This window comes from Camellia sinensis, chromosome 13 (genome assembly GCF_055761805.1).
Source record: "Camellia sinensis isolate YWXY chromosome 13, ASM5576180v1, whole genome shotgun sequence".
NCBI lineage: Eukaryota > Viridiplantae > Streptophyta > Magnoliopsida > Ericales > Theaceae > Camellia > Camellia sinensis.
The window spans coordinates 104674656-104689161 of record NC_138973.1 but is presented as its reverse complement, the minus strand read 5'-3'; the positions used below and the strand labels follow the sequence as shown (position 1 = coordinate 104689161).

At 38.5% G+C, this 14506-nt stretch overlaps 1 pseudogene; it reads right to left on the bottom strand.

Moving 5' to 3' along the window:
* LOC145805601 (cuscuta receptor 1-like) overlaps positions 1–6614 on the bottom strand; it is a 42071-nt pseudogene extending 35457 nt beyond the window's left edge.
* Between the last annotated feature and the right edge of the window lie 7892 nt (positions 6615–14506).

Below are 14506 nucleotides of genomic sequence, written 5' to 3'. Positions count from 1 at the left end.
GGCTAGAAGAGAGGCAAATCTTTCAAAACACTTTGTTTAGGGTTTTGGAGTTGAAGAAAAGAGGAAAGGAGAGGAGAAAACTAGTTTGGGAGAAGTTCGGCATGAATCCGGGTAGAAGCGAGTCGAGCAGCCCTCGCTGAATCGGGCTTATCTATCTGTACACTTGGAGTTTAGCTATGGGGCCACCACCGTTGGAAAGAAGACTTCCGGGGCTTCATTTTGCACTCAAGAATCTCCTAGAGCCAAGTCCGGGTGGGGGAGATATGATCAGTTGAAGTCGGGCATCATCCTGGTTGGATCGAATCTGCGCGGCTTCACGAAAAAGGGCATAACTTTTTGCACAGAAGGAATTTTAATGCAAGGTTTGCGCCATTGGAAAGCTAACTTCCGGGGCTTCAACTGGACATCCACCGGAACGTTTTTGACCTCACCGGCCACCCATCGGCACTCTATTTGTGCCGACCGGCAATTTATTGTGCCGACCGGCCATTTATTGTGCCGACCGGCACTTTATTGTGCTGACCGGCAATTTTTGCTAGCCTACGACCTTCCGGAGCATTCTGCAGATTGAGTGTATGCCAGCTGTGCCAGCTGGAGGGCACAGAATGGATCCTCCATACACGTGTATGGAGGATATGCACCCTTGTTTAGCTTCCTCAAGAAGCTTTACACTTTGTTTTGCCTATAAGGAAAGCTCTCCTCTTCCTTATACTAGGTTAGAAAAAACCAGCTGAGGCACCATTATACATACAAACCTATATCCATACATTCAACCCTCTCTTCCAAGCTCCAAAGTTCATTATCCTTGGCCATTTCTTCACCAATCCATAGCACCACACCCCTACACTTCATTCCAGCACATTGGAGGTCATTTGCAGAGGCTAGGAGCACCCAAACTTCAACCAAGAGGTGCTAGCTCATTGGTCTACAAAGGTGAGTCCTCTTCTTCCCTTTTCTAGCCTATTCTTGCATCATATCTAAGCCATAGTTGCTTGTATATTTGAGCTCCGACCAAAACTGAAAGTAGCATTTTTTTGAGCTGTATTTCATCTTTAATTAAGGGTCCTACCCTGTTTGATACCTCCATTTGGCACTTGCCTCTTTACACCTTTGTATGCCATCATTTTTGCATAGTATTTTTGGCCCATGTGTAATCTGTTTTGGAGCATGTTATAAACTGTGAATAGGCTTATTTTGAGCCCTTCTTCAACATTGAAGAAGGGCTCATCCTTGTTTGGGACCTCCATGTACCACTTGCCATTGTAGCCCTCTTTGGCCCCCTTTCTTGCATAATTTATTAGCCTGTTTTTCTTCTGTTTTTGTGGCTTGGTCCGAACTTAAAGTGGCCATATTTTGACCCCCTTGTCATGTTTCATTAAGGGTCTTTGGCTATTTGATGAATATTTTGTGTACTTCATGTTATAGCCCTCTTGTGGCCTTAATCTTGCATAAATTGTTTGCCATGCTTGTATCTGTTTTCGAGCCTTGTCATCTACTGAAAAACATCATATTTTTGGTCCCTCTTCAGTGTTGTAGAAGGGTATTTTTCTTTTTTGGTTTTGCATCTACCACTTGCTTCATTACCTCCCTTGCGGAGCCGTTTTTGTATGCCATTTTAGCCCTATCTTTGCTTGCTGTTTGGCCATGTCATAAACTGTAAAAATGCTTGTCTTAGGGCTGCCTTGCTTCTGTCTTCATGCTCCATGTCCATATTGTGCATGCTTTGTATAGCTGTAGGCCATTGTGAATGCCTAATTTTGCATTTCGGGTCGCATGTCATGCATCGGGCGCCATTTTGCCATGATTCGGGGCTGTTTCGGGTCATGTTTAGCTTCTTAAATTTGCATGCTAGCATATCATCTTGCCATGTCTTGTTAGAGTGGCATTCCGTGCCGTAGGTTCGGTCCTCGGTTTGCGTGCACGCGTGCACGTACTTCGAGAGTCCCATTTTCATCCGTCGGCATCCTATGTGAGTATGGCTGAGGCTCTCTCATGTTAGTGTAAGCCCATATCACATTTTCATGTCATTTACATTGCGTATGCCATTGCCTCGATTTGCGTGCCCGTGTGCACGCATTTCGAGGCACTTCATTTTCATCCATCGGCCTCTTATGTGAGTGTGGCTGAGGCTCTCTCATGTTAGTATAAGTCCATGTTGCATTCTATATGCCATTTTAGCCATTGCATTGCATATGCCATTGCCTCGATTTGCGTGCCCGTGTGCACGCATTTCGAGGCACTTCATTTTCATCTTATGGCCACTGATGTGGGTGCGGCTGAGGTCCACTCACATTGGTGTAAGTCCATCTCGCATTGTGTATGCCATGTTTCAAAGCGTTGTACATGCCATGTAGTTGCATAGCATGCTTGTATTCTTGTTTTCATACCTAGGTTGCATTGCATTGACATGCATGCCTTGCCTCTTGATCATGTGATAGAGGTTGGGCTTTATGTGTTTGTTTGGTTTGCATGACATTTGAAATCAACGCGCATACTTGGTTTCTTGGGCCATCATGCATGGAAATGCGTGATTGGTGGTCTGGGAATCGAGACACATGCCCCTTTGAGTCATCACTATGATAAGGGACATGAGTAGTGCATACATGCCTTGAATTGTGCTGCCATGCTTTGCTTTGCCCTCTGTTGCTGTCAATTGCAGATTCTGCAGGAATACTCTGCCGACCGGCAGTGTAAGGTGCCGGCCGGCAATCTTTTCTCTGCCGACAACTTCAATTTTGTGCCGATGGATACACACCAGTGCCGGTGATGATCCCACTCAGCCGGTGGTACTCCCCAGTGCCCAGGGATGTAACCCTGAGGTTTTGACAGCCTCCAGAGGAGTGAAGGAAGGAAAACAGAGGCAGCTTGCGCATGGCGGCGCGTTTCCCGAGGCGTTTACTGCTTTTCTTAGTCTATTTTAATTTGTTAATTAAATTAGGCAATTTGTAACATTTGATTAGCTTGCGTAGTTAATTAATTGGTAATATTTATTCGGTCCCTCCGAGTGAGGGCAAATCTGTAATAAGTGTGTGTGGGTGGTGTGTATGTTTTCCAATCCCCACTTCTTTCTTCCCTTTTATTTACCTGCTTATGATGGTAGATTAGGGCACATTTATTTTAGCATACCTTATGCTATGCATGCGTGCATTCATTCATTTGTTGACATGCATCAGGCTCGGTACATCACGCTAACTGCATTTGTACTTCAATTTACAAATCGAATATGTGATAATTGATCGCATTACATATGCCATGCTTAGGTTAACCGAGCCTATCTAAATTGCATCCTGTATGTGTTGCATTAGGCAATTTAACATGAACTAGGACACGCACATTTTGCTAACTAGTTTACTGTTTTGGCACGGAGTACTAGGTAAGCTTTTATGCTTTAGCATATCGCATGCGTGTGAATGTTGCCATGATAGCATGACCACCATGAGGCTAGCTGCTTATGTGATATAACTGCTTGAATGCCTGTGGACGGAGGTTGAATTACCTAAATTGGAATAATGCATTAAAACTGCGAGTCTTAAGCCCACTAGATAGTGGCAAAATCATCTTTTCTAAAAGCCCACTTGAGGGTGGCAAAATCTGCATTTTAGCCTATTTGCGAGTAGCAAACCATTTTCAAAACAAACATGAAATGTTTTGTTCCAATTTGGGCGATTTGGTCTATACTTGTTTGCTGTGCGCATAACATAGTAATTCTAGGCTAATAACCGGAATAAGAATACATAAAGTTTTCAAAAACGGATATCACGGTTAGTAAAGGCCGGTCTTCGGACCGGGCGAAAGGGGGTGCTCATAGCTGACCTTCCCCGATCGTACCCAAGCTCCCGAGCCGGGACAACTCCGGTGATGACGGACATGTGGCCTTCGGCACCGAGTCAGGGTTTCCTAAATTCTCCCATAAAAAAATATTTAGGTGGCGACTCTGTATCTGGCAAAGCAGTCCATGTTTGGCACTTCTTTCAAAAATCTGTTTTCTCAAAACGATTTGCCGGATTTGGACTCTTTGGTTCAGATTTAAAACCGTGACACAAATCGAGTCCGAACTGTAGCATGAGGCCCGCGGGCGCGTCTACAAGGGCATGTGGCCAAGTCTGAAGGAATGTCCACGACCTGAAAGTGGGCTCTCTGCATGTGGGTCACCTAGAAGTGATAGGGGAAGTTTTTACCACCAGTCATGGAGTTAGCGGGCACACTTTCAGGAGGAAGCATGAGACAAAGCAGGAGCCTTGCTCTGTTGACAGAAGTTTAAAACAGTTGGTGGCCATGAAATAAACACAAGAAAAGGGAGCTCGACAGATAGAAGTGGAGGTTTAGTATTGATATCCGTATACTGTTTTTGTGGCCCATCATTGCATGATCCCACACGTCTACACCATAACTGCCACTGTAACTGCCCCGACTTCGAATCTTCAAGTCCACTCTGCCAAATATTGACTCTTCCCTGTCGACCTTCCTTTTCACCATTGTGGGGCATGTCCCTCATCATTATGAGACAAAAATCGACAGAATATTGTCCACTAAACACAACCACAGTCCTTGCAAATTGGGTCAATGAACCGCAACACTTGGCCACTCACAGTTACTGCCCCTGACTATGAATCATCAAACTTTGCCAAATATTGAATTTTCCCTGTAATTTAATCAAAATATATTCAATGTCGGTAAACTTGAAAATACGTTTGAAATAACCTTTTTCTGTATTGTAATGACTTAAACACAATTGTTGTCCTACATTTTACGTAACGAAAATACACAACTTATTTATATCAAAAACAAAATATACATCTCGGGTTTATAATCAAAAAAATGGGAACTACTTTTTTTTAAAAAAAGTTCACTCATATTTTCACCTACATTCTGATTGGATATTAGATTAAAAATTCCTCTTTGCACCTATTTTTCCCACATCCTCCTAACAGCTGCTCCATTCAACTAACATTGAATCTTGCATGCCACCTGACTTACACGCTGGAGCAGTTACTGGCAGTGCTCATGGATTTAGTGGCCACCCTCCAAGAGGAAACATGAACGAATTGGGAGTCTGTATCTGTCGAGGAAAGGCTAAAAGGACCTGGGCACAGGTGGTAACTTCAATTATATGCACTTCGACAGGTGGCAACTTACTTTCTACATTGTAACTTCTGTGTAGTTTTTTCCCTTCTACTTTCTACTTTGTTACAAACAACACAACAACACAACAACTTACTTTCTACCTTCTACTTTCTACTTTGTTACTTTCTACTTTGTTACCATCAGTTCATCGAAAGAAGTCTTCATCCATTTCAGGCATTTTAACCAATACCACAATTGCTTGATTTTCTTCTTGAACTTGTCAACTTTAAATTACTGCTTCGTTGCTGTCTATATAGGCCCACCATAATTTTACTAACAATAAACCCATACTTCCATAGTAAACATTAAATAATTTCACAACTCCTGTTCGTAACTCGTAATTCATATACCGATCGGCATGGAGATAAAGTAACGAGTTCGTTGGGTTACTTTCTCCAAGTAACACCCAAAATTAACTGCCACTTGGATTATATACAAAATGCATGTGCTGGTATGTAATTTTGCAAACCCACTTGGACAAAATTCGTATTTTACTCGAAATATAATACTAATTTACGGACACAAGTCATAACAAATCAATACGAAGCGAAACACATCGTTAGTTGATAAACCACACCGCAAAAAACCCTTCAGTTAGATCCAACCAAATATGGAACAGAAACAAGCAACCCGCAATAGGAATCTTGGAATACAGACATAAGCCAATTTTCCACCCAAAACAACACACAGACAACCCATATATATCTCACCTCACCTTCAGTTAGTTTTGCAAATGACAAGTCACTGCAAACACAAATGACAACATCACTCTAAACAATATGGGAAATTTACAACTCGTGGCCTTGTACATAAGTAACGTTGTGCCATTTCCTGGCATTGTACATAACCAATTATTTACACGTTACGTACAGCAATCCGTGCAAAATGAAAACTACATACATTATTTCCATGTGTTTTCAATAGCTAAGGGAATAAGTAAATCATACAAATTATACAATTACCTGATTCACCTCATCAATTGTGTTCGAATCATTTTTCCACACTGCTGCTTCAACACTACCGTATTGGCCCATAGGCTGCTTGGAATCAGGAGAAACATCAAAAAATAGTCGCCGTTGCTTAATGTGCGGTGTACTTGGATCCACCAACCCAGTTTTGCAGCGAACGGGCAATGACTCCGCATTGTACTCACGGTCAGTTATGTGGGGTGTATCTGCATTTGAGTTATTACCCACTGTTCGGCTAAACCGAACCTTAGGACACGTTCGCTTTGTGTGCCTAATGCATTTGCAATTCCCACATTTTCTTGGTTTTCGACAGTTGGACGAGGCCCGTCCTGGGTTCCCTTTTGTCTTCACAACATCAGGATCTTCTACTCCAAATTGTCGACGGAATGAATGTTTCCCTTTGTCTCCATTCCCACCGTTCAAATTCCTCTCATATAACTCCTTCATCCGGCTCGTCATCGGAAGACATGCATTCCTAGCATCGTTGAAACCTTCCGTTGATTGCGAGGCATAGAAACACATTTCGTTGTAGGAAGAACACAATATCCCATACCGGGCCGTCTGTATTGTAGTGCTATCAATTGAGGGTTGAGGCCATTGCTGGCCATCCTGGCTTGCAGCCCTTGTCCATCTATGCAGCACACAAGTTGGGGGAATTTGCGTTAAATTTTCAGCTTTCATAACACATATCATGTGGCAGCAAGGTAGCCCCAACGACTCAAACTTCATGCAAGAACATCTCATTGCAGCATCCATTGGACTGTGTGTTACTATCCATGATCTGTCCTTCACTCTGTACTTATGAATATAGTAGCATTTCTGACCATCCGGCAAAGGGAACACATCCTTCACATTCAACTTCCCCTCTTCTAAGATTTCATCACGGAACATTCTAAATATATTTCCGGTGAATAGCTCAGCTCCATGTCTCTCTATATCTCGCAATGGAGTAATCAATACCGGAAAAGTGTTATTTGTTTCAGCATCATCTCCAGCCTCGTTATACCTTATCCTTGCAAGAGCCCGATCATAGTGCCTAACAAATTCATATAGCTTCAATTTGTGTTGGAGGAAGGGATTGAAATAAGCATTCATACACTCCGAGCGCTGAGTGCTCTTCATCCCAGCAAAGAAATGTCCACGCATATATGCCTCAGCCCACATATGACGCTTCTCATATGTCTCCAACACCCAACTGTTGGTTTGAAGTCCAAATTCTTCGACCATTGTCGTCCAGCCATGCTCAAACTTTGTCTCATCCGTTTCCATGTCCATGCACTGCTTGAAAGCATGTGCAAAGCCACTTATGTGAACATTTGAAACAACATTTTTCCCAAGATGCCAATTACATAATCGATGTCTTGCATCTGGAAATACTCTTCTGATTGCCTCTCGCATCGACTTATCCCCATCTGTCAGTACGGACACAGGTGCTTTATTGCCCATCGCCTCCATAAATGTTTCCAAAACCCATGTGTATGTCTCAATTGTCTCATTAGCTAGCAAAACACATGCAAATATCGTGGTCCTAAAGTGGCTAGTCACACCAGCCAACATGACAAACGGTTTCTTGTATGCATTGGTTCTGTAAGTTAAGTCAAATATCAACACATCACCAAACTTTGCGTAGTCGGCCCGCGATTTCGAATCTGCCCAGAACAGATTTTGTAACTTGTTATTGTTACACACATCATACTTGTAAAAAAAACGTGCATCAACATCAAGTTTTTCGCATAGGTAAACCAACGCACCCTGCGCATCACCATCCTCAACTTCTGCTCTACATTCGGCTTGAATATGGTTGTGCAGATCCGTGCGGATGAAACCAACATTCTCATAAGACCCGGATTGATTTACCATATAGTCCATGATTTGGCTAGTCTTCACACCGACATTGCGCATAGCCATTGCTTGAGCTTTGTCACCGCTGTTTAAACTGCGATGTGACCTCAGATACATCACACAGTGTTGTTCCGCCAATTCATGGTTGTGGTCTGCGACGAAGTGTGTCACAACATACTTTCCCCCTTCACCAGCATCCGCATCGTACCGTATGCGAAATTGGGCTTTGCAACCTACTCTTGTTAGTGCCTTGGGAGCTCTACTCTTCTCAACAACACGGTCCAAGTATTTTGGTAATATCTGACCTTCCCTTGAACACAACCACAGCCTACTAACGACCTTTCCCTCTTTATTTGTGTTAAATCTGGATTTTCGTATACTAAATCCCTTGGCTTTAGCATACGCATTGTAGAAATCTTCTCCATCTTCGACCGAATCAAATTTCTGTTCCAGAATAGCACGTTCAACATCACCAACCATGTCATTGCGATGAGCATCGTCAACCATTTCTTTTTTCACATCGGCTCCGCCATCTTCAACGTTCATGTTGGTTGCTTCTTCATTGCTCGGACCAGCTTCGCAACCATGATCAGGTTCTGCCCGACTTTCATTCATCAAACGGATGTCATCTGCTTCATTTGGAATGTCATAATCATCACCTTCCCTTTTAACTTTCGCTGGGGCCATACTGCACATGACATTACTACCAACAATTACTTGATGACCGAAAATTGTTAACACAAACACAAACATGACATTTTCACACGGTTTACCTGTTTGTGCAAACACAAACACTCGCTTGAGAAACAGAAAGAGAAAGGTTAGTTGCCAATGGAGGGGTTTCCGTTGGAGCGAAGCGTAGAGCGGTTGAAGTTAGGATGGGGGTTTAGTTGAGGGAAAATAGCTGAAGTGAACGGGCCAGAGAGACAGAGAGGGAGACAGAGAGAGGGACACAGCTCCATACCTCATATCTAGTTCGAGAGAAGGGCTTCACATCAGCAATGGAACCAACACAGCCTTCTAGTTACGTTGTTGTTGGAAATCGCCCGTTATACTGTTCCCTACAGAGCTTCGTCAATGGAACGAACCCAACAGGGGCTTCTCCCTGTTAATGGAAATCAACGGTTACACTGACTCAACCTTACACAGAGAGGAGAACAGAGAGAGATAGAGACGAAATACAGAGAGTGAGTGGGATGCAATCATGCAAATACAAGCATTAACCGGTTGCCCCGGTTTCAACTTTTTCACGATTAAACAATTCAATGGTCTTGATCAATTATTGTAATCTAACGGCTAACAATTGGGTTGCATATGGTGTGCAACCTTAAGGGGGTTGCAGACTTAAGCATGACCCTTGAAATTTTGGTGAAAGTGCAGGGGCACTAAATATAATTTACCCTTACAATATTGAAAAGTGTTTTGAATTGATCTCCCAACTTAATTCTGTCTATCTTTATGTCTCAACTAGGGGTAAAGCTTGAAAACCATAAATACACATTATCAAAAAATAAAAAAATAAAAATGTAAAAGCCAACATCTCTAGAAAATAATATTTACATTATTATAATAAAATGTAATTTTCATACTGACGAAAAAATAATTGGTCAACCAAAGCTTATTTTCAATGATAAATGAGATCTTTGTCAATAATTTTTTCATTAATAATTTTCTTGGTGATAATTTTTCATTGTAATATATTTATCTATTTTAATATACAAAGTAAAGGCTGTCGGTGGTGTTGACAATTTTCTTTCTCAAAATTACCCTATATTTAGAGTTTTTTTTGTAAAAAGTATGCAAAGAGTATGCAAAGAGAAGGACAGGCCTCAAACCCATGATCTTGGGTTTAATAATGAAAGCTCGTACAATTAGTATCTTGTACGATTATTTCATCAATAAATGTTTCGTTTGTTAATAAAATATATATATATATATATATATATACATATATATTATTTTTTAAGTTACACACACATCGCGTGCGCAGACCTCTAATATATATATATATATATATTTGCAGTATATCATCATGTATGATTTGATATATAAGTAACATATATAAATATTAGACAACTAGAATATTTCCCCCAAAAATGATTTTTTTTTTTTTTTTTGTCTCTTTTTCTTGGCTTTTTGTTGATGTGTATTTACGATTTTCATGTTTTGCCCTTTGGTCATATAGAGAAAGACAGAATTGGGTTAGCTAACTAAATTAAAACACTTTTTATACTTTGGAAATTAAATAGATATAATTTAAATATTAGGGAACAAAATGACACAAATTTCTTACTTTAGGGACTAAAAGAGCCAATTTTAATTAAATTTCTATATTTACCCTTAACTTTAATGGTATCTAGTCTACAAATGAAATTCAGTTGGGCAACCAAACCAAAATAATTGTTATACATTGAGAACTAAATACATACAATTTAAATAGATAACTAAAATGACTTTAGGGTTTTCTTGATTGTAGGGCTGAGCAAAGAAATTAAAAAACTCACAAACTGAACCGGTCCAGACCAATCTGGTAGGTTTGGTTTGGTTTTTTTAATTTGTGCTTCAGTCCTAGAGTTTGGAAAATTAGGGAATTGGTCTCCGCTGATTGATTCCGGATTTAGGTTCACGATTCTAGATTTGAATAAAACCGGACTGCATAACTTAAACCATATATGTTTATTTGCATGATATTATGTTTGTTTAAATTAATGGTGGAATAATGTATATGTTATGTTTTGAAAGTTTATGTTTCGAAAAATAATGACAGATTAATGTTGAACAATGTTTGCTTAATGTTATGCTTTTGTTTAGAGGTGAATTTTATGAGAGTAGTTTGTTTGATGGGTATGTTCTTATTATTTTTAAAATTTATGATAGTTTGAATTTTTTTGAAAATGTTATATGATTTTTCTTGTAAACATATTATGTGAAACTGTGGTTCCAAACCGAACCAAATCGTGTTTAAATAGTTTGGTTTGGATTGGTTTTATAATTTTAATGGTTTGGTTTGATTCCATTTTTTATGGAACTATAGACAATGGAATGGTCTTGATTTCATCCCAAACCGATCTAAACCAGACCATGCTCACTCCTACTTGATTAGGCAAATTATAGCATAAGATTCAGATTATTAGTCCGTCGGACTCACATTCCATTAGTTGGAGTATATTTCAATGGTCATTATATGTAACAAAATTGATGAATTTTTTTTAAGCCTACAACTAATAGCGCGAAACATACATATAATTGAGATTATATATATTTTCATATTAATTACAAAATAAACGTAGATAAATAGAATTATGTATCTCACTAATCCAACTGAATAACTAATACTAATCTCATAAATCATTAACCATATTAATCAAACACGCCCTCAGAGACTAAAAAGTAACTAACCATTATTTATAAATTTGGCACACTATATTATGTAATAGTAACCATCTCAACTTGGTTGTTGTCGAGTCCAACTATAATAAAACTGGATAATTAATAATTATTAACAGTTTCAAAATATTATTGTGACATTGTTTATGTGATAATTTATGGGATTATCTACCACTCCTAACACATAGAACATACATGCTTTGTTTGATTATAAGAATTAGTAGTGAAGAGATTAACAATTTATGGGATTAAAAAGCATCAAAGCAAATAATCAATCCCCTTTATTGATGTATGTCACTTGCCTTGTAATCTAATTATCATCAACAAAGTTTCCTTTTGCTGATATTTAGAAAAAAATAAAAAAAAATCATAGTATCAATGAATGATTGGTTATCCAACTAGATTAGTGAATTGTATGTGTTGTTTTTAACTAATAATGTAATAAAAAATTTAACAGATGAGACAATGTTTTTTTTTTTTTTTTTTTTTTTTCATTAACAAAGAAAATTTATGAGTTAATTACCCAAAACTCCTATTTACAAATGTTATGATACTTCAGGTTCTATTTAAGATTTTTTGAATCAATAAGTCCTATTTAGTAAGATTGAGAATATTATCAGTTTTTCCTAATTTTTAAAACTAAGAATATTATCAATTTGCATAGTAATGTTTTAGATAATTGTTTCACTAACTGATAAAAAAATAAATCATGAAATTAAATGTTTTTGGTTTTCTATTAGGGTCATTGTTGATCTTTCAACTAAGTCTGCTCATTTTCTACATGTGAAAACTTTTTATAATGCGGACAAATTAGCTAACATATATGTGAATGAGATTGTGAGATTGCACGAAGTGCCAGTATCTATTGTGTCTGAAAGAGATTCAAAGTTTACTTCAAAATTTTGACAGAGTTTGCAACAGGCTTTTGGGGACTGAATTGAGGTTGAGTAGTGCATACCATCCACAAAAGGACAATCAATAAGAAAGAACGATACAGACCTTGGAAATTATGCTCAGAATGTGTGTATTGGACTTCCTAAGGAATTGGAAATCCTATTTGCCTTTGGTCGAGTTTGTGTACAACAACAACTATCACCCAAGTATTGAGATTGCTCCTTACAAAGCTCTGTATGGTAGGAAATGCCAATCTCCAATCTGTTGGGCCGAAGTGGGAGACAGACCATTATTGGGACTGGAACTTGTGCAAGAGACGACCGAGAAAGTGAAATTGATACAGCAACAACTGAAAACCATGCAAAATCGCCAAAAGAGTTATGTAGATGTTCGGAGGAGATACATAGAATATGAAGTAGGCAACCATGTGTTCATTAAAGTAACTCCGATGAAAGGCCAGACATGATTTGGGGTTAAAGGTAAGTTGGCACCGCAGTATATTGGGCCATATGAAGTTATTGACAAAATCAATCCTCTGACATACCAAGTGGCTTTACCTCCGGTTATGGAGACCATGCATAATGTTTTTCATGTTTCGATGCTTCAAGAATATCTACAAGATCCATTCCATGTGATTGAACCGATATATGTGCTTCTAAAAGATGACTATACGTATGAAGAATGGCCAATTTAGATTGTGAACCATCGAATCAAGAGATTGAGAAATAAAGAAATTATGTTAATGAAGGTTAATTGGAAAAATCATAGAGGGACATATGCGACTTGGGAAATTGAAGAGGATACGATGAAAAGATACCCTGATTTGTTCTCTCTGGACCCGATATTCTTCCAAAATAAAGGTAATTTGAATTTGTAGGACCAAACTCTTTAAGGGGGGAATATTGTAATAACCCTGACCTGTGATTACCTAATAAACCTTACTTAAGAATGCTTAATCAGTAATTAAGATAAAATTCTGAGTTAATTGCATGTGTATTGTGTTATTTGTATTTATATCTGTCTGATGTAGGAATATTTGTTTGACTTTTGATTTCGATGTGTAAATTGAAGGCCTTATCGGTATTTGAACGCAAAATTGACTAACTTTTTGTGTTATCTAGAATTTTTAGAATTTTCTGGTAAGTTTAAGTAGAATTTGATTTGGAACCAAATAATTAGAATAAAATAATTGTAATTGATTAGTTTAATTAAGGATTAATTAATTTAGCCTAACCAAGCCTATATAAGGCTAGTATAAGCTTTTATAATGCATTAGAATACTCCACTTCTGATCATTTTGAGCTCCAACGTAGAGAGAGGGAAAGAAGGAAGAAAATTGAACTCAACAAGAGAATTGTTAGAGATTTAGAGGAAATAGAAGAGGACTTGGAAGATTAAGCTTTTACACTTGAGAATTCAAGACTTAAGGCAGGAATTCACCCTTATAATTGTGAAATAGAGTTGTTGAATGCATGGATTCATGGAAATTAGAGATTAAAGACGAGAAATAAGCTAAAGAGTAGATTTGAGAATTAATTCATACATGCATGTGCATTTCATTACATTTTGAGCATGTTTTCTAAGAAATTCTTTCATGCATGTAGTCATTCTAGTTTGGTTTCAGAAATTCATCAAGTTGTGGAAAGAATATGTATTAATTCATGCATGTTACATATATACAATTCAAGTTTGTTTTTGGATAATTCACTTGCCTTTAGGCCTTGATTTTGCACAATGATCTTTAATTCATGATGTTTTATAAGTTTACAAGTGCTTTCTCAAGTTTTGGGCCCAAAGGATGTGTTTTAAAGCTTTGAATTTGAGTTTTGCATCTTGAACCGCAATGTGGAAATTCTAGAATTCTACATCATCGCTTGAGCGACCAACCTTTGTTTTGAACCATGGCTCGAGCTTAAAATAAGAGCTTCTAATACTTTTGTAGATATGAGCCTTTACTCAAGCGACAAAACCTGCGCTCAAGCAATCACTCTTATTTTTGAGCCTTGGCTCAAATGACCAGAAATTGCGCTCGAGCGTACAATGAGAGCTCTTAAAAGTTTTACAGACCAAAGGGTTCGTTTGAGCGAAGGAAGTTGTGCTTGAGCGAACTGCCTTGTTTTTAAGAATTTAACTAAGCATTCCAAAGTACATTTTGACGTCCTCATTGCATCTTAGGCATTTCTAAGCCTTAATTAAGACATAATAATGAAGATAAGGATTAGAAACACACCAAGATAGAAAATAAATAAGTTAAGTGTTTTTCGAGCGTGTGTTTCAATGTACATCCACTA